Source organism: Protopterus annectens, chromosome 1.part0 (assembly GCF_019279795.1).
Source record: "Protopterus annectens isolate FY-2018-M chromosome 1.part0, PAN1.0, whole genome shotgun sequence".
NCBI classification, from domain to species: Eukaryota; Metazoa; Chordata; order Ceratodontiformes; family Protopteridae; genus Protopterus; species Protopterus annectens.
In genome coordinates this window covers 252,090,785-252,113,213 of record NC_056725.1, presented here as the reverse complement: position 1 = coordinate 252,113,213, position 22,429 = coordinate 252,090,785, and the positions used below count along the sequence as shown (strand labels likewise).

General features: G+C 41.3%; 1 long non-coding RNA gene across 1 annotated transcript; it reads left to right on the top strand.

Moving 5' to 3' along the window:
- Nucleotides 1-335: 335 nt before the first annotated feature.
- LOC122801298 lies at nt 336-21,930 on the top strand. The gene is made up of 4 exons (XR_006364684.1): nt 336-546; nt 3,348-3,420; nt 20,020-20,055; nt 20,461-21,930. It is a non-coding gene; the product is annotated as an uncharacterized LOC122801298 (long non-coding RNA).
- Nucleotides 21,931-22,429: the final 499 nt, after the last annotated feature.

The following is a 22,429-nucleotide window of genomic DNA, read 5'->3' as shown; positions in this document are numbered from 1 at the left end:
CTAACTTAAAGTTACTGCATTTACCCTGTCTTGATGAGCAGTTGCAGGCTGCCTGTAGAAGGTAGACAACTCTGTTGCTGTCAGGAAATGTGCTGCCTTGTTTTCATTGCAGATTTGCATTACTTCCTTTATTTTTCTTCCTTCTTCCCCTTTCTCCCTTTTTTATTTTCCATTCTCCTTTTGAATCCTTGTAAAATGAGCTGCATTGACGATTGTTAACCTGGGACTCCATTACCCAGAGAATCCTTGCTGGAAGGAAGTAAATAGTGCTGTGTCACATTGTAATGTATCCCTCTGTACACAGGAAGTTGAAAAATGGCCAGAAATTATGTGAATGTGTTTCCCAGCATGACGAAGATAATTGTTACCTTCCTTAGTGTGGAACTTTGCAACGGGAGAATCGGCCTGTTAAATGCAGCTTGCACTGGCAACATTTAACTGCAAATGGGGTTTAAAACTGTAAAATATGCCGCAAGGGTCACTACGAGACATCCAGAGCATTCCAGACTGCATTTTACAAGACCTGCCATCTAATGCAGCTTTTAGGTAACACTTTTACTTAGATTTGTCAGGTTACAAGATGAGGAATATAGTTTAAAGCTTTTTTATGGATTATTTAAAGCTTTGGAAGTTCTCTGAATGCCTTAATAAAGGCAGTTTTGGCTTCAGAGTTATTTTTGGCTGAGTATTTTTATTCATTACTTTTAAAACAAGGATACTTTGGTATTTCATTTGAAATTTTATCTTTTTGTTGAATAGAAAAGCACAGTAGGGAGCCAGTTGTTGTCTTGCCTGCTTGGTAGACATTGGTAAGTCCTGTGAAAAAGTTATTTTGTGCCCCTGCCACAATAAAGTACCCTTTTGTTTTGCTGCCTGGAGGATTTCATGTACATGTTGGTAGTTTTAACATTTTTACATATATCTAATGTGGAGACTTAGGATCTTGAGACCTTTGGAGGTCTCTGAGGGCTGTTTCTATAACAATGCCATTGGTGATTGGATTTTTTCCAACAGTGTATTAAATATATTTTAAGGGTATCCTGGAGCTGTAACACATCAACAGATTCTAGAATCCCATGTATAAGAATATTATTCTTCCCGTTTCAAGCTTCAAGGTCTGTGGTTTTTTTGTTGCAATTCCTCTAATGTAGACTCATTATTTTTTAACTGTTTTTGGAGTTCTATTTTCATTTTGTTTGCTGCTGACTTAGCTTCAGCATGGTCAAGGCAGGTTAGAATTTGTTCCAAAGTAGATCCAAACTTACTCATTTGTTCAGAAAAGTTTGGATACCAAATTGTGTAGGCATTAAGGCAGACTTTAATTCATCCATATAGTAGACTCCTTCAGGCTTATTTTTAGCAGTGGATTTTGTTGTTGCTTCTTGCTGTTTCTGAATTTGTTGTCTTTTAGTTAAAGTTTCCTTTTCAGGAGAAAAAAGTTGTGATAATTTGGTTTTGTTTTTTTTTTGTGAGTCCATTTGGTCTTGTTTGTTTGGCATTTTCAGGTAGTTTATTTGATTATTTAGTTCTTGATTGCTGATTGTGCTATGCTGAGTTCAGTACAGGCCTTTGGCTGCCATGAGGTTTGCAGTGACAAAGTTCAGATTTAAAATATAATGTTTACACAGTGCCGAATGAAGAAATAATCCCAGCTGCTTAGCCCTGATGATTAGTAGAGTATATTGCTGCCCGCTCTGGTAGGGAAATGGAGATTAACAAGGTTTGATTGCAGATATTTAAATTAATATTTCAGGAGCTCTACAGAGTGAGTGTTCACAGACTGGTGGCCATCTTGGAATCCTGGCCCTGTGTCCCACTTTTATGTATGGCTTTGTCCAGATGTCTTTCTCTAACAAGTTAAGAGATATGGGCACTATGTAGCATTATAATACCAATACAAAACAAATTGTCTGAGGACCATGGCAGACATATGGGGTGCAATGCTGGACATTCTACAAAACAGGTACAGTCAGAGGTGTAAAGTCTGTAACCCTGTGTGTGGTGTTACATCTTGTACCCCAGTCACAGCATACCTACAATTGCATACAGCTGCAACTGTGGACAAAGCCAGGAACAGGAGTGGGACAAAGGCCCACAGATAAGGAGAAGGATGAGCTACAGGCCAGACAAATGTAGAAATTGCAGAGTAGAACAGGTTGTGCACTAGCAGTGGTTCCCTGCTGTGTATGGAGTCAGTAAGTCATATGTCTGTCAGCAGTTCCTTGTGTCATTCTATAATGATCTGCCACTGCTGTACCAGGAAATCACATTGCTATGTAAAACTTACCAGATATAAGATGAAAACCCCTGTTCAGTCTAATACAATCTGTACACACCCTAGGTATGAGTCAGATATTGTGGCCAGCACACAGCTGGGAATCTATTGGGCATGTTATCAGGGAGGTACCGGACTGTGTAATCAGGTGCATCAGCCTACTGACTATAGCACACTAAATCCTGGACTGGAGTACAGGTAGGTCTGGACTGGAGTCCCCTTGTAAGTACTGATGGTCACACTCAGCATGCTCCTACAATTAGCTAATTTAGCTAATTTCAGCCCATGTCTAAAGTCTCATTTGCCTATAGAACTGAGATGTCAATATATCTCTGTGCATAAAGATGGCTATGTATATCTAACTGTCTCTCCCTATCCCCATCAGACATTATTACCCTTATCTATCAGTATGTGGCACATATACAGTATATATGCATCTGCATATATATATATATATATATATATATATATATATATATATATATATATATATATATATATATATATATATATATTATAGAGAAAGAGAGAGACAGAGAGAGACTGAAAGGTATAGACTGATGTAGTGCAGCAACCACTTACATACCAAGTGTGACCAGTGGAGTGTACAACTATTACAGTGAGCAGGAGTGTGTATTACTAGGTAGGTAGGTGTTCTAATTTCCCATTAGCCACCTTGCATTTGTGTGTAGATATTCCCCATACAGCATCATACACATGTCCAACAGGCCTATGTTTATGCAATGGTCAATCATTTTATGGCCTGTGACTAGTGTCCTCCACAACAGTGGCCACCCTGTCAACAGCTGCTGTCATCCACTCCAACAGCAGTGGCAGACATCTCCATATACATAAGCTCTTTGGTGCATGCAGTATGTACGCAGCAGTGTACGCTATATAACTAGATTGGTAGGGGTTCTAATCCCTCCAATGACACCTCTGTGAGTTTGTGTGCTTATGTGTAAGTATATCCTCTTACAACAGTGTGTCTGTCTTGCCTACATGTGTACAATGCTAATACATTTTAAGGGATGTGCCTACCTGTTAACCCCCAAATTGGTTTACTTCACAGGGCCTGCTGATTTCATCCACCTTAGAAGCACAGTGAGACACTCTTCAGATGCAATAGCTCCACGGTGCATATGGTAAGTACATAATACTATAGTTGATATAAGTTAATAGGTAGGGGTTCTACTCTCAAAACTGGCAACTCCATGAGTGTATGTGTGTGTGTAAGCATATCTCCTTACAGCAGTGCAGCTGTCTTGCCCATGTGTAGTGGTTATACAATTTTCTGGGCCTGTTAACTTACCCATTGGCAACGTTTTCAGGGCCTACTGATGTAATCCACCTTAGAAGCACAGTTAGACATTCTACAAACACACTAGCTCCATGGCCCATGTGATAAGTATGTAGTATTATAGTGTATTTAATTAAATAGGTAGGGGTTCTACTCTCAAAACTGGCAACTCTGTGAGTATATATGTGTGTCGGCATATCCCCTTGTAGCAGTGTGTATGTCTTGCCTGATTTGGGGCCTGTGCAAATCTGTTAATCCCCCCATTTGACAACATTTACTGGGCCTGCAGATGTCATCCACCTGAACAGTAGTGGCAGACACTCCAAAAACACATAAGCTCTGTGGCACATGTGATATATATGTAGTGCTATAGTATGTATAACTAGACAGGTAGGGGTTCTACAAGGGCACTTCATGTGTGTGTGCACACATATTCCCTTACAGCAGTGTGACTGTGTTATTGTTACCACCTGTCCCACTATGCAAGTCGCTGTCCATGTTTGGACAGGTGTGTCCTGTAAAAACTAAAACAATGCAGATGCCCCCCCCCCCCAAGAGTGTAGGACAACAAACATTTCCTACATTATTCCAATAGTTGCATAAAACAGTCATTTTACAGAACAAACACCTAAATCTTTTGTGAAATAGCATAAGCTAGGCAAATGCTGCAAAACTAAGTTGTTATATTTGTCAAAAAAGTGAGGTTGTGTCTGTTGCACTTGCTGTGGGTATAGTTTCTCCTACTAACATTCATGTTACTACAAAATGTGTTCAACATTAGACATTTCATAACATGGCAACCCTAGTCTGTCTTGACAATATGTGTGTAATATGTATACATTTTGAGGCCCTGTGAGTAGCTCCTGTCCCCAAATAACCCACATGTATGCAGGCATGAATGCTGCACTCCACCACCTACATTTGTAGGTACTGACCCAGTTTGTGGATGAATGTGAGTTGGGTGCTGTATATCAGTAACTTCCCAAATTATGTTGACATACTGCAAGAGGGTCTTACATAAACTATGGGCTGGTGCCAAGGTCCTGGCCTCAAGCTAAATGCAAAAACCTGTATCATCATGCAAGTCGACAAAGACATGGCCCCACTGCTTAACACATCAAAGGTGACCCCTCTAAATGCACAACCTGTAGTGAGAGACCTGGTACTCAGGTTGATAATCTCCTATTCAACCATCATGTAGTGGTTGTGGTTAGTAAAGCCTTGTACATGGTTCATCTCATAGGTAAAGGGATTGGACCCAGAAAAAATGTGGTCTTTACCTGTCTATAGTCCTCACTCCATACAATATTTTACTACAATGCCCTGTTTAGTATGTACCTATCCAGACATCTGCACCAAGTGGAAAGGCCATGGTAATACTTCACAAAGGTAATCCATGGCCTCCACCACCTGTCCCATACAGACAGGCTCAAATCACTTTTGATCCACTAGGTATCAGACTGGTTGCTCAGAGGTGGGCTGTGTCATGCCTACAAGGCAATTTTGAACCCTGCCCTACTACAGCTGCCTCATATCCATACATTTAGCCCCTCATGCATTACCTGCATGACAGGCCTGAATCTGATATGCAACATCAACACAACCTGCTGGTGAGACAGGTTTGTCTACCAGAGGCTGCCCTGTCTCAGGAATACACTTCCCATACATGTCAAACAGAGTACCACACTGCCCTCTTCAAACGCAACCATGATGAGTGGATGGGAAACCACATTCCTGTCCCAGGGTCCCACCTGTGTCCCTCATTGACAGAGGGAATAGGTGCTGACTGATTTTTCTTTCTGGGGATAAAATAATGGCTAGCCTTGTAAGTGCCCCAGGGACATTACTCTAATAACCTCCTATGATCCTATGAACCTATAATCTAACTGAGCTCCCAGGTGTCATGTATCATGAGTAGCATATTGCATCATGAGGTATGCATGCAAGATTATGCTGTCTTCCCCCATTGTTCCTGACAGACTGATCTACACATATGCACCTAGGTAAACATGCACATATACACCTGTACCTTGTCTAAGTCACATTTATGTATTGCCACCATGCCATCCGGAGCCCCTGTATTAGCACCAGGTCTCCAGGGAGTAGGCACACAGACCCCTGGAACAGAAACAGGCCAAGGTGTGGGAGACATCAGTCAGTCAGCAATACTACCACCAATGTAACATCATGGAACAAAGGTGCTTACATTTTGACGTGTACTCATGACACATGCCAACAGACAGAACCTTACAGGGCATAACACTACTGTACTACAAACTGTCATTAAATGTACTATAGTCACCCTGTGCATCAGACAAATATTTGCATATCCCAGACCTGCACAGACATGGTGGTCAGGGGCACAAAAATATATAAGTGCTGTAGATATACCAAAATTGCTGCCTGACAGAGTCAGTAAAATCTTCACCCCCTGTCCCCCTGTCAGTACATCAGGACATCCCCAGTACCTCCCCCCTTCCCCTCATATCTAGGGAGCAGGTCATCACTGTCATCTCAAAGTCATGGAATACAGCCTCCATGGGACCTAATGAAATCGCAGGATGCATCCTACATGACCTCAAGCAAGGAGCTGCTACACCATTGGACACTGTATTCAACCAAAGCCTGAATACCACCTTTGTCCCAGCCGAATGGAGGACACTCATTGTCATCCCTATATACTAAAGTGGAGCATCCATTGATCTGGCACATTATAGACGCATCAGCCTAACTAGCCTGATCTGCAAGGCCATGGAAGAGATTATTATGAATCTCATTAACAAGGACATTGGTGACCTCCACACACTCAATTACACACAGTTTGGCTTTGTCAAGGGGGGATCATGTCTGTTACATTTGGCTGATTTCTTTGAGAAAGTCACCAAAGCTATGAATGAGGGGGGAGACAGTGCACACTGCCCAACTTGGCTTGGCCATAAGAGATAAACACTCTCAACTAGGCATCAACCCATATGTTACTAGATGGGTAGCACAATGGCACACTGACAGCACACACCTACTCAATATAGGGGGAAGCCACCTCAAGTGGTAGACCCATAACTAGTAGCATAACCTGGTGCTCTGTCTGGGGGCCTCTGTTATGTGTTATTTCCTCTTCTGAGGTGCAGGGCATAACCAGTGAGCTATTGCCAACCATGTTTGCAGAAGACTGGATGCTGGGTTCTGTCAACAAATCCCCTAGTGATGTGGACATCCATCACAAGGGTCTCATGCAGACACATGAGTGGTGCCAGACACATGGCCTCAGGCTGCATACCACAAAATGCAATATCATCCCCTTTGGGGAGAGTGATGTCCCCATGAATTATCACAGTACTAACAACATCCTAAGCACACAAAAAGCCGTGAGGAATTTGGGGACACAGGTTGATGCATCATGACATTTGACCACCATGTTGCTTTCTTTGTAAGGAAAGCCTTCTATGTGGCCCACCTCATACATAAGGGTATCTTATCCAGAGACATGGGGGGTCATAACATCCCTGTATTCCTTCCTAATAAGGCCCATTATTAAGTATAATGCCCCCTTTTATCATGTACCTTGCAAAGTAGATGCAGTAACCGGGACAACTGCAGAGGTTCCTCTTCAGGGAATACCAGGGACTCAAACATCTATCATCTACAGATAGGTTACAAGGCCATCCCTCTACCGAGTTTCATACAGACTCCTCTGAGGTGACCTCTATGTGGCATACAAGGTGATCATGGACTCCACATTGATGGGACTGCTGCACATCTGCAACTCAAGCTCCATTTGAGTAACCCACACACGTGCACTCAATCTGATCTGTGATATCAACAGGACTTCATGGCGGGTCAGATGTGTGTCCCACACACTCACCCACCTGTGAAATGGACACCCTGTCCACATCAGGCAATGTACCTCTTTACCCCTTTTTAAGCAACAGATGGATAACCGGATGGTAGACAGGTCATACATCCTTGGGATGCCACATGTGTCCCAGTTGGACTGGGCCATTGGATGCTGACTTGCATACACATGGCCTAAACTCTTGGCTAGGCTTATGAGGACCTCAGACAGAATAGCCTACTAAACTCCTATGATCCTAGTTATACCGGTTATGGCCCTGTGTGCTGTTATGAACTATGTTACAATGTCTCCACACCCATCACTGCATTCTGCTGTGGTGTGTCACCTATGGGTGATGTCCCAGTACCATTTCATACAGCCACCATCTGACAAATAGGTGAGTGTTACTAGAAGTGTATGGGGACAGTCCACCAACATGTATGTGACCCAGTCACAGACATCACTGCAAATGTGCTGTGGGATATCTTCCCTGTACATGTCCAACATCCACAGTACACATATGTTTGCAGAATGTGTACATGTGCCTGATATATGTGTACCCCCTACCAGACAAATGTGGGTTTGAGGCAAACAGTTGGACAATACATAATGTTTGTTCCCAGACTGTGGATAATCTGGTTGTCACAGACCAGACCCCTCAGAAGGCATTTATAGTGCATTAATATCTGGTACTTTACTCATTCCCTTATGTTGTATGCTCAATATGTACAGTCTGTCATTGAGGCCAGGCCTGTGTCCCCAAACTACTACTGGCTATAACCTGCTGTCCTGCTGTAGGGGGTCAACAGGTATGGTAGGCATAGCTCTCAAGTAATGGGATACATGTGTGACGTACACAATATCCTAGACAGAGTACATCAGGAACAGTCAGGGACACCTGCACAATGTTTGAAGTATGCCTGTGTGACAGTCACAGACTAAGAGGAGCTGACTGACAGTACACCATGTGATATGCCAGCTGTATCCAGCAGTACTTATTGTCAGTATCATCTAAAACACAATCCAGTTGCAGTCATACATGAGATGACCATTGTTGAAGGGACTCAGAGGGCCAGAGCTGTGATCTATGCCACAGCAGACAGAGCCAAAGGGGAAGCATGTAGGTGCCAGACAGCTGAGTAACAGCATCATGTCATTCCAAGATATGTACTACAGACCTACTGTTGCAATCTCTATTTCCCATAACTGCATCTCACCATCTGCGTCTCATTACATGGCGACTTCTATTACCTACCTGATATAGTGCTGTTCCACTTTATGTGCAGAAATCCTGTATTATAATGCTTATGTTCATGCAGTCTGTCATTGTAAAGAAAGTCACAGACCTGTTCACCATAGGCAGCAGCTTGCCTTTTATAGGTAATGCTCATGAACAGGTGATTGCTTGTGTACCAGTCTGTGGCTCACACTTGCTAATTGCATTCAGAACAGCTGGGTTGCATTTTCATTTTCCAATGGCATGATACCACAGTGTTATATTTAAGACCTTCATGTAGGCCTTGGCCCTGTTCCTGGCCTGTGAGATGTACATTATTGAGGTGTGGGGACTACAGCATCACAGAGGGTAGGTTAAAATACCATCCACTATCCAGATTTATGTGGTATGTCCAAAGTTTGGCATGCTATGTTTGGCCATTGTGAGCAGACTTTCTGATTATGTGGCAGTTTACTGTGCAACAATGTGGGTTGAGGTCAGTAAGGGGACAGACAGATGTGAGTGTCATACATCATTTGCATCACAACATGCTGCTGCAGTAGTCGCTGGTCTATCAGCTGTGTATGTTTGTAGGGGAAGACTGTGACACATGTCCCTGTCACTTGACCATACCCCCCTCTCCCCCTTCTGTATGGGTGTTGCGTGGATCCCCTGTTCTAGGTGTTTGGGAGGTTTGGTAGATCTGTAGCAGGTAGCTGAACATACTGCCATAAATGTAGCAGGCTGCAGCTGCTGCATTCTGGTCAGGAGTCATACTGGGGACTGTAAACACGTTGTGGGACAGCAAGCTGTATATGTCAGTGAGGGAAAAGTGTCAGCTCTGTTGAGACAGCATCGCTAGGGTGATAGTACCCATAACAGTCCAGGAGAGGCATGTGCCTCAGGTACATATAATTACATAATCGTGGCATCCAGAGAGTGGTAGATGACATTTAGGATGCCTGTACATATTTGTGAAGTGTGTCTGTGACTTTCTTTACAATGACAGACTGCATGAACATAAGCATTATAATACAGGCCTTTGCCATGCTAATATGGGTGGCCGTGACTGCAGTAGCCGCAACCGGTTCTGTTTAAAATTGCAGGGCTCAGTCATGTATTTGTTGTTTTGACAAGCATATACCTGACATGCAACAGACTGGAACTGATGCCAGGACTAGGAGGCAAAATGTACAGCATGTGAGGAATGACTGCAGTAACAGCATGTAGTTCTGCTTAAAATTGCATGTCTCAGTCAGTTATTTGTTGCATTGAGAAGCATGCACTTGACATGCAATGGACTGTAATGGCAGGAAGGACTGTGGGTGGCAAAATGTAAAGCATGCTATGAATATAACAGATTGTGCTACTGAGTCAATACTATAGCAGGTGTATTTGCAAAACATATGTGCATGCATACAGACTGGCATGAACATGTTTCTTTGTATGGGTATGATGTGTGATACTGCAACATCTGTCATGATTTTCTAAACTCAGTCTGTACTGACTTGCCAGTACTTCAGCACACAGAATAGGTTTTGTGACAACCGTGCCAAAAGTAGGTGGCACAATTATGGACATTCTGCAACAGTCTGTACAGTTGTCAGCTCTACCTGATATTGTAACCCTCACATCCATCCATCAGTATTTCTATGGCTGTGTACTGGTTTGGTGTCTGCATCACAGTCCCAAGTATGCTGTCATTTTCCCCATTGTATGTACAAGCAGTGTGTCAGTGGCACTGAGGATATGTGTATGGAAACACCTGCTACTTTTCTGAGCTGAGTGGCCTGGTGGGCTAATGCACTATGTTGTAGTTGATAGGGTCCTGGGACTTAGACTTGGCAGGGGTGAATTTTTTTGCTGATATGCATCAGTGAAACTCATGATATGTTTATAGAAACACCTGACATTTTTTCAGAGCTGAGTGACCTAGTAGGCTAATGCACTATACCCTAGTTGGCAGGGTCCAGGCTTTATGACTTGGCAGGGGTAATCATTTTTCTGATGTGCATGGCAATATCAGAATGACAGAAGGTGTTTAAAACAACAGCTTTAAGTGGGTTTGCACAATGCGCCACAACTTGGTGCACCACTGAGCGCCACTTACGTGCTATTTCCAAAAAAAGAAAAAAAAAAAGGAACTATAGGAATGTGGTGAAATGGGGGTGAGCTTGGGGGAAAATCAATGTAAAAGGCAGGTAGGGATGTGCAGGATGGGTGTAGGAAAAGACCATAGCTCTCCATTTTTTGTACAGCAACAGCTGTGCAGGTTGTGGATAATTTGGAATTTGGAGCCTCACATCCCAGAGAGAGAGGTATGGGTGACATAACTGTGCTGACTAACTGGTGTAAGCTTAATGCCAAAAAATGCATCATCATCCCCTTTGGGAAAATCTCAGTTTCCACTAATTACCACAGAGATGGGAGCACGCTGAACATTGAAGGCATTATAAGAGATCTGAGGACATAGGTGGACAGCAACCTCTCCTTCGAGCACCACGTTGCCATTGTGGATAAAAAGTTCTTCTATGTGGCACATCTCATTACCAATGGTTTTGCATCCAGAAAAAAAGAGGTCATCATCGCTCTCTACTCTTCCCTCATTAGGCCAATCATTCAGTATAATGTCCCATTTGGCAAGTACCTCACTAGACACATGCAACAGCTGGAAAGGCCACAAAAGTAGCTCACAAAGAGGATCCTAGGCCTTAAACACATGTCGTACATGGACAGACTCATAAAACTCCAGCTATTCTCTGTCTCCTACCATCTGCTAAGAGGCAATCTCTGCTTGACTTACAAAGCCATGTCTGACCCAGCTCTTTTAAAAATGCTACATCTAAAGAAATCACAATCCCTCCACACCACACACTCCAGAGACCTCAATCTCACTACCACAATCAATAGAACATGCTGGAGGAACAGGTTCATAACCTAGAGACTGCCCATGCTCTGGACTAGACTTCCTATACATGTCAATCAGAGCACCTCACTGACCCTCTTCAAGAGAAATCTTGATGAGTGGATGGGAAAGAGAAAATTCACCCAGGGGATTACTCCAGTGGCTCTACTTGATAGAGTCACTGGGAACTAATGCCGGGTAGCACGATACCAGGGCATGTCTATGGGTTAGGATTGTATGTGTGACAAGGCCATTAGCCTAGTACACACCTATGAACCTATGGATCTATGATTGTGGGCAGTGTATGTGAGGGTGAAATAGAGAGCTATGTAAGGGGTGATATTATTTTGTGAGACAGATGCCTTTTTTTTAAGGAGAGAGTGGAATGTTGGGAAGAGATATAGGAACATGTGGAGAGGTAAGCTGGGTAGGAGTGGTAACATTTGCAAAAAGGCAAGACAGCAGACAGGGGCAGTGTATGACACATGAGTGGTAAATACCTTGGATGGGGAGGATGTTGTGGAATCAGAGGACCCAGTGCCACCCAGACGGCAGCAGTGGGACTGAGCTCCCCACCCACAGCAGTCACCACTGCTCCTTCACGGCCCTGAAGGTGACTATGCTGGGGGTTGGGCATAGGGGCTAGCCTGCCCCTCCAGGTTGGCCAGTCTGCCCTCAATCTGGTGCAGGCGATCATACAAACCATTCTGGATGATCCTGCTTACCAACCCTGGGAGCTGTCAATGGCTGCCCACTCCCTCTCTGTGCCTACTCCCAAGGGGGGATGGGCCTTGTCCCCTGAGGTGATTCAGCCCAATGGTGTTGCAGGACCAATGGAGGGGGCAACCCCAGGTTGGGTCCCAGACATGCTGGGACCTGGTGACATGGCCAGCTGAGATAGGATAGGCAGATCTCCGGGAATCAGTCTACCTAATCAAGCTATATTGAGGTTTTTCAAACTGTATAAGTTAGTAATGAAGAGAACATGTGGTTAGTTGTAACAGCATGACAGAACAAATCACATAACCCAGTAACATGACATTGCATAGCATATAGAACATAACAATAATTGGAATAACAGTCAGTATTATAACAGCATGCCAGTTACAGTTACAGCATGTGGCCAACAACATAGGTAGTTCAATAAGGTATGTTAGTATGCAACCATTGTAATACATAACAATAAAATTCAAGGCCCAACATAACATTTTGAGAGTGACATTATGTTAAAACTAAACCATACGCGATGTATAAGAATAATAAATTATGATGCAGATAAAGGGTGGGGTGAGAGAGAAATACGCTCCATTACTACCAGTATAGGCTATATTGCTTGCAACAGAACTCTTATATACTCTACAGGTCTGCCCTTAATTTATGTATACAAGTACCCTATAGCTTCTGTAGCACCTACATACCTCTCAAGCTATCCACATGGGACAGTATGGGCCAAGCTGTAACACCTAACTACAGGGGACTATTACATGTCAGGGGAACATATGTGACTACCAAGGTGTACTGTGGACTGATGTAGTGTGAATGTGCTATTGAGATAAATCAAGTGGCTATTACATATGTGTCCAGGGTTTTGGCAACAGTGATCACAGTCAGTGACAACTTGACACTTGAGAGACATGTGTTGTGCACTGTACAGAGAGTTTAAGCTTATCATGCTGTCCTTGGTAGACATGGGGTTAGACTATCAGCAGACATTCACAGACACACCAGGCATACAGCCGCACCAAGATTAAACAGTTTTATTTGTTTTAATAGCTTGTATTAGTATTGTACTTGTTGACTTTTTATTTACTGCAGTCTTATCACCTTGCTGAGCAATGGTGTTAACACTCTGGTACATCTGGACACACAAATTAGTAACCCATTTGAACAACTACTACAGCCATTTATATACTTGTAATTCCTGTGGGGAGAACATCTGTTAACAATACATAGCAAGTTCTATTAATATTTAGGAGTACTTGTCCCTGGATTTGAACCTCGGTCTGTGTGTGACAAAAATGTACATCATACCTAGTGTTTATCACGCTGAGCTACTGAGCCACTGCTGAATACTGATTGACTAATATATGCCTAGAGCTCACCTGGTATCAAACTGTGACCTGGTAATAGAGGTAGAGTGTCATACAAGACTGCAGTGACACTTGAACACACATGCATGAGATTCATGCATGACAGAGAGAGTAGGTGAACTGTGTATTAATACTTGGAATGCAGGTGTAGACAATTAACCCCTAGTGGCTGGGAATATCTGTGATGTGTACAGACCATATCGGAATGCTGGGTAGCCTACCTCACCCATATATAGTTGCAGATGGTATATTTGCAGTCTACAGCTATTATACTAGCCTGCATCAGTGTAACTAAGTTCAGGAATGCATATAGCTGAAATGCAATGATTAACACAAGACATTCCTGAGATAAACACACTATTGTATCTTAGCCATTACTATTCTAGGTTCAGATATTAGTGCAGAACAAATATCATAATGCTATATTTGTAGTACAGCTCCACATCTACACTTTAGCACAACAGTTCTTTATCAGTTAACCTTCAGTCACTTCATCGTATTATTCCTGTGTTTACTTCACATCACTTGTAATACTCTATTTTTTGACCAACAGTCCAAAATACACACATTTTGCACATCACAGCTTTATCAGGGGTGATATGATACAGCGATTGTTATACATCTAACAGACTTTATTGATGAACACTTTAGATAATGCAGGTGTTGCAAGACAGCTGTTATTCCACAATTTATGCAGTACTAACTTTATTTCCTTAACAATTCTGAATGCAGTTGAACTTTATTTCCTTAACATTGTGAGTACGGCTGAACTTCCTTAAAATTATGAATGCAGTTGAATTTATTTCCTTAACATTATGAATGCAGTTGTACTTTATTACTTTGAAATTATTAATACAGTATAAACTTTTATTTATTTAACATTATTAATGCAGACGTAAATTTCTTTCCTTAACATTAGCAGGTTTCATCCTTTCATCTATATTGAACTGTACCTGGCATTACTCACTTATATCAGTCCAGGTCTATGACCACATTCATTGTAGTACACTCAAAACAGAATATACCTACTGGCAGTTGCTACTGTACTCCTTTTTATTTATATTACTATAGATTGCAAGATATATCTGTACTCACCACACTCACAGTGCAACCTGGCCAGGCACTCTGCATGGGCCTCAAAGTTGTGAGCTCTCTCCTCTGCAGCTGTGGGGAGAGAAAAACACCATTATGCATATCTGTCTATCATATATTCATAGTAGAATTTGGTAAACAATGTTTACAATACTAACAAACTTGTGGGGTATTCCCAGCATGAGCTTCCTGAACCCAGGTGTCCAGAAAATCCCCCTTCCTTCACTTCTGGTCATCATAGTGGTGATGCACCTGTTTACCTGTGCAGGAGATACCAATTGCACTGATGAGGCCATGTGCCAGCTGGACCCAGGCCTCTGCCTTGTACTCAGATCCCTGGAACTGTTCCTGTAGCAGCTGGACATCATGGTCTTTAAAAAGGAGTCCAATCATGACCTTGGACTCCAAAATGCCCCACAGCTGTGCTTGGAAGAGTGCACCCTCTTCAACTCCTGCCATAGTTTCTGCCAAGATCAATCTCCAACAGATACTGGTTGTATTCCAGACTATTGCACTTAAATAAGGATGTTTTTCTGCCCTTTGCTGGAATTGGGCCATTTTTAAAAATGTGGTGCTTTGCTTAGCACCATGCAAACCTGCAGAGCTCAGCCGAGCAGTGCTTAAACTGGCAATGCTTAGCAATGCTTAGCTGTGTGCAAATCAGCTTACTGAGCTGAGAATTGCTTAAACAGGGTTTGCTTAGCAGTGCCCAAATCAGCTAAGCGGAGCTGCGCATTGCTATGTACTGTTAAAATGGGTCCTGTTTAAGCACTGTTTGGCTTAGCATAGCAGTGCTTAACAGAGCTTAGCTAAGAGCAAACTAGAATTAAAAAAATAAAATAAAATAAAAAAATTAAATTAACATTATTTGTTTATTGCTACAAGTTTATTATTATGTTTATGTATTTTACTTCTATAGTTCCTGTTCTTCTGTATTTTAATTTCTTTTATCTTGGAGTGTGAATTTTATGTACTGTAAACTTGTATGTAACTGGAGTATTTCTCCTTGGGTCTCCACTGACAACGGGCTTCTGGCCCAGCTGGACTAACCCAGTTAACAAATGTCAATAACAATATACATAAAAAATAATTAATTTATATAATCTTGCTATGAAATGTAAAAGCAGAATGGTCTGTCTGCATATTCAAACCACACACGTAGGGCCATGACTCTAACCATTCAGCTACATGGATATGTTGACTACTGTTATACATTTCTATATAGCTCTCAGCAATGTTTAAGCACTGCTGAACACCATGCTGTGCCACGCAAATATGCTCAGCTTGGCTTAAACTTGGCCTTTGATATGAAAATTGAAAGTATCCGTTTTCTATTTTTAGATGTCTGGCATGTGTCCATTGCTAAACACTGTGCTGCACCAACACACAAAAAAGCAAATAAAATATTTATAAAATGTTTAACTTGTTTCAGTGCCATCTTGCACTTTGACAGTGCAACAGGTGTATTACCCATCCCTGGACACTGTAACACACCCCCTACACTGATTCAGCAACCGTGTTACATGACTCTTCTTTAGTAGAGCGCCTTCATTAATATGCTGGCTGCGCTGCTGAGGGGGACCTGCAGACATGGCCATGGTACCCTCCATGTAAGACTTACACTATTCCTACACGGAGTTTATTAAATCCCCACCCTTCTATGAACAGAACCATACATGTTGCTGTACATTATAGACACAGTAAGGTATGTGTGAGGACCATGATACTCCTTGCTAAATTGTACATCACTAGGAAAATACATACATCTCCCCTGTTCTTTATTTCAGCTGTTAGCCTGCCCATCCTAGTCCCTCAAAATTTGAGGATGATGTTGTTCTACTAGTGATTTTAATATTTCTTGAGAAAATAGATCTTCATAGCATTTTCACAAAGTATACAATATTAACCAAAAAACTGCTAAGGCATATAAAATGATTTAGCAAGACATACTGCTCCAGTGGTTAAATAGCTGATGTTAACAAAATATTATGTATTATATATACGATAGTAGGAATTCGACAAATAACTAAGTTATTCGCAACTAGGCTAAAGTATACATTAATACAAAAAGTGCAATATGCTTCTATAAATAAATGCTATGGGTATATTAAAGAAAGATAACATATTGTGATATATGTGTCCTCTCTATGGGTTTGAGCACACAGTACATCAAGATGTAGACATGGTGGCCTGGTTATTTACAATCTGAACTACAAGCCAGCACATGCTATTATTTAAAAAATAGATACTGCTCTACAAACCCTGTTATTAGAAAATGATGTTATCAGAACATTACAGATTACTGCCATAGTCATATAAATTTGAAGACTATCACAGTGAGTTGTTACCATGTACAACATATACATTAATATAAAGTATTGCAATAGGGTTATTCCAACAAATGCTATATGTGAAGTTAACAAGTATGTTTTCCCTGTCTGGAGTGGAATCCACAGTCACCAAACTTAAGACACTCTGACCAGTTGCATTACAGGGTGAGTTAACATTTGGCAAGGGTTTCATTTTAGAAAACAGGTTCTGCATGTGTTTATTAGAACTCCTGCAGAAAACAGATGACTATAGAACATGTAAACAATTTTGGATCTTATATTGTAAAGGCATAACAGCTATCAACACATAACTAAAATATATGTATAAGCAGTTAGATAGGCATTACTTTTTAAATTAAATAAATGTGTCTGTGTAATTTTTTAGGAGGAATGGTATAATGAAGTTATGTATAAATTTTTACTCCAATTTATAATGATACAATAGGTGATACTGTGGGACTATAATGAAAAACTGCAAATTGTGCAGTCATCCATGGGGTAGGTGCTATAGGTGTCTGTGATGCAGAAGGACAGTGGCTTTATGAAATTGCATAATTATAGGTTAAAAAACAGATGTACATCTACAAAATACATACTTTGGATATTACGCACAATATTAAATAAATTACCAACATGGGAACTGATCCATAGTTAAGAGGATAGTATTTAATAAGGCCACTTAATTATCCCTACAAGCTAATTGTCACGGCAGCTAATACATCATTCTAAAAACATATATCTGATATATATGAGACAGAGAAATATCTGAAAATATTTTTTAATGTTCAGGTATGCATAGAATATTGACACTTACTGTAGGGATCTATGGGTTTTCTACACACCTCAGAAACCCTCCTTTGAAGCTCCTCTATATTCCTCTGATGCAGGTCATCATAGCAGTGATGAACCTGCACTCCAGTGAGGTAGATTCCCATCCTCTGTCAATGCCCCCTCACGATCTGGTTTCACGTGTCAAACATGGTGAAATGCGTGGGTCTGGCTGTCCTCTGTTCCAGTCCTCCATATACAGAAAACATCTGGGTCATCTCCTTGTCAGTCCAGCTGGGTGCATGGATGTGCCTCAGCTTTCTTGAAGTAGCCATCATGATCCTCAAGTTAAAGAAGTTTGGAAAAAACAAAAACAGATAAATGCTCACTGATGGACCACTCAGTTCACAGATAGCAAAGGTCTGATCAGTAAATGTATTAAAATCAATATTTGAAAGTGGTGCTGATGTCATGTTATCAGATCAGCAGAATATAATGGGCATGTGCCACACATGGCACCATTTATCGATGCCTATTGGGTATTTACATGGTACACCTAGGTGTTTCAGCACATAAAGACAATTTATGAGGATGTGCATGAATGGGATTCCAAACACTTGAAGTTTAATGGACTTCATTAATTATGTATAGTGCAAATACTCCTTAAAGGTGGGTGCACACAAGGTGCACTTTCATACTGTGATTCAGAGTGAGAGGTACATTGGCAATTGGCAGCATTTCTTTTTTGATGACTAGTAAATCTCTTAAAGTTTGTCATTTCATAAGCTACATGTTTCAATTAATGTTATCTTCAACAGAGGTTGTTATAAGTTACTGGAGTGATGTCTTGAATTTTATGCATACAGGTGTTGGTCTTCTAAATAGTTTATTTCAGTTCCAAATGCAGGTATATAAACAGACTTCCATTGCAAATGTTAACAGTATATGAAGGCTGATTTACAGATCATCCACAATTCTTACTGGTAATTTCTTGTACTCTGTTGTGCAGCTATGGAAAGCTACAGATTCTGACACCGTATTTAGTATGCAATGTTGATATTATGGATATCTCTTAACTTACATCTCCTAACAAAACTGTTAAAAACATGATGTTGCTGTTATGGATATGTCTTCAATGATTGTTCTTAGCAAAGCTATTATCAGTACTAACTCCATATACTAAGGAACCGTACTGTCTGTGGCCTGGGTATCAATCAAGAGGTTGTTTACTCACGCATTCTGTAAGTTCTTCAAATTATTTGTTGTAGGATTTGAACATGACATGCAGAGATGCCTGGCATAATGTTCTTGTCTTTGGACCTGCATGCAGTATGTATGTGGTGTAAGTGTTTCTAATCCTGTTTAGAGTCTGTAACATTGTTGCAAGTTGTGTTGATTTTAATAATGTTATATATGAAGGCATTGTTGTTACTTGTAAAATGTCACATTAGTATTTATCACACACAATGTTTTTTAGGCAGTTTCATTGCATTGGAATACATACTGTTTATTTTGACATATGCTGTTCACAGAATTAAATGCCTAAATGGGCTCAAACATGAATATTATCATGTGCGCATCACTATGTTTCAGATGGTTAACCATCATAGGAGTGACAACTTCTCCCCCCAGGAAAATGACATAATTGATTCTCTCCACCAACATTGCATGACACTCCTAGGCCATTCAGGTGATACCATTTAGAGATATTAAATTTGGACAGACCTCACCAATATGATCAATGCAGATGGAAGCCACAACTGTCCCCATGAAGCTTGTAGATCATGCTGTTTGGACATGATCCTTCATGCAGTCAACAGAGTGATACATTATGAGAGACCAAGGGATGCCATTGGTGGTGGACCACTGGCCCTGATGATGATATCACAATATTTCTGGCCTCACTGCATACAGCAAGAGGGGAGCAATGCACATATGGTGGTGGGATGGATGCTGGAGTTCCAGGAAGAACATGCATGTCTTTATTTCCATTATAGGCTTGTGTATTGAGACAATCACTGTATATGGCTGTAGCATGCATATTCATGTATTGCTGTTTTTGATTTTCAACTGCAGAGTTGAGCCATGTACACACATTCATATAAGGTGAGGATGATGAACAGAAGTCTATTGACATGTATTGATACTACTGAAGTACAGACAGAGCAATCCAAATAACACTTGCAATGCTGTTTGTATTAATATTCACAGGTCCATCTACTTCAGGACTAAACCAGGGATCAGCAGGTGAGTTTCTCTATACTCTTACTGTGACTACTACCTTGCTAGTGCCTCAACCTCATTTCATGGCGTTGCTGTTTACTGTTGCATTACTGTTTCCCTATCATTGTATGCTACTGGTACATCCAGTGGAGGGACAAGACATGCATTTTCAAGTGCAGATAGAAAAGGAATGTTACAGCAAAGCTGCCATAGCTTTCAACAATGTGTAGCACATGTAATACTTGACATTTTTGTCAGTATTGGTTAATACAGGTCCATCTGGTGTATGGTTACAAAGTCCATCATGTGAGTGTTTGCAGCACATAGTACTGTGTTGTATATGTGATGCTGTTAGTATTATTATTATTGTTATTATTATTTTTTGCTAAACACATGACTGTTCTCTTTCTCATTACTTTTTCACTGCAGGATCCAGAGTACAACACACAACCTCTCCACTGCAGGAAACTCAGTGGTCTGCTATTAAGTATGCTTCATTCCTGTCCTTGCTGTTATTCTTGTAGTTGACCTCCATTAATAATGTGTCCTTCTTACCATTCCTTGGCCAATCTGCACCAATGTCCTCAAGTGCACATAAGAGTGGTATGTGTATGTTACACATTCTGTCTATTTTAACTGTGTTCACCTGGTTAATTCTGAAAATGATGTGATCATTGATTTTGTTTTTTTTTTTTTATTTTTATTTTCCCTACACTAGTTGAAGTTCATCCCTCTTCAACACCACCATCTTCCCATGAGATTTTGCCAGGTGTGTGCTTTTATGCATCATATATGTCATGTATGTTAGCCATGTACACCGATTATATACTTATTTTATGTAGATTCCAGAAACATACATACAGTAGACTGCAAGTGAAGCCATTATTATTTGTAACGCTGCAGTGAAATATCTACACCATGTCTTTGATGATATCCAACATCTGATGAAAGCACACTGCCCAGATCTGTGTCTTTGTATCTTGGAGCATGTCAACTATCTGTATCATCTGGCAGCCCATTCAGCAATCATGATGGTGTTCATGATGTGTCTCAGCATGGTAGTATGGCCCCTGGCACAGAGGAAATTGAGTTGTTTGGAGAGTCCATCCAAGAGTTTAACATGGATGTTGCAGCAGATGTAGCCTCAGATGTGGTGGTCAACCTGTATAGCCATTCAGAGTATGCTGCCACAGTAGATGTTGAACAGGGTGAGGCTGTTGACCAACACACTACAGTTGAAAGCACTGCTGCTGGTAGTTCTACATAACCAGGAATAGAGTTTCATAGTAGATATAAGTGAGCAGCTGTTGTGCATGGCCAGGTGTGATAGGCTGTCCACCTCCTGCTGCAGGCAAATGAACAGTCAAAGAAATGGCATTGTTTAGATGTCCATGCACTTGCCAGGGACAGAGGCCATGTGGCACACCACTTATGTGTCATGCAAGAGGGACAAAAGTGCAGACATGGTAAAATTAGGGCTGCATTGACTGCTCAGAATGAGAGTTTGCTAGCTGTGGCACAGTCAGTGGAAACCCCGGCCTCTATGGTACTGCAACAGTGTCACACTACTAGCAGGATTCTGTATTCCCTGACTATGCTTAGCAGATAGCAACCTAGGAGAGGCAGGCCACCTGTCTACAGAACTACCATTCCTCATTGAGAATCACTGCCTGTGGTCCAACCTGCACAGAGTTCAATGCTGGCCCATCTGCTGTGGTCCAGCCAGCCAAGATGCCTTCAACTCGCAATCATGCTCCCTCATCTCAACATGGGGTTGTAGCCCCATCATCTCCTTCGTGGCACAATCAGGGTAATATGTGTCTGTACATGGTCAGGGCAGAGAGGACTGTGGTGTGACATATGAGCAATTTCACCTTAGATTGCATTAGATTGTGTCCAACAGTGTATTACACATAGCTGTCTCATATTGTTTCAGTACTACTTATTGTGATATGTGTTTTCTGAAATTAAAATTTCTGCATTATGTCCTGAGTGATTTCTCTTTTTTCAAGTTATTATGCTATAGAGATATGTATGTTCATCACTGATGTGTGTCCCTTATTGCTTACTATACAGTGATATAACATTCTGAGTGTGTATGCATACCTACATCAGTTGTGCCCTGAGTTGATGGCCCCTGTTTTGACACATATGTTCATGTTGCAATATGTTATGATTATGTTATGTGTGATGCTCAGTGTGTACATCTAGTGGGTACTTGCCATAAGGTGCAATTTGTGTTGTTGTGGTGGGACAACACCTGAACATCAATGTTCAATCTTTGTACTCATGTATATGTGGCTTGTCATGACTCAAATACTTGGGTTAGATGCTGCTGTGTTGCCTGGACCTGCACTTGCAGTCACATTCTATATTGCCTATACTTGAGACTTCTGTC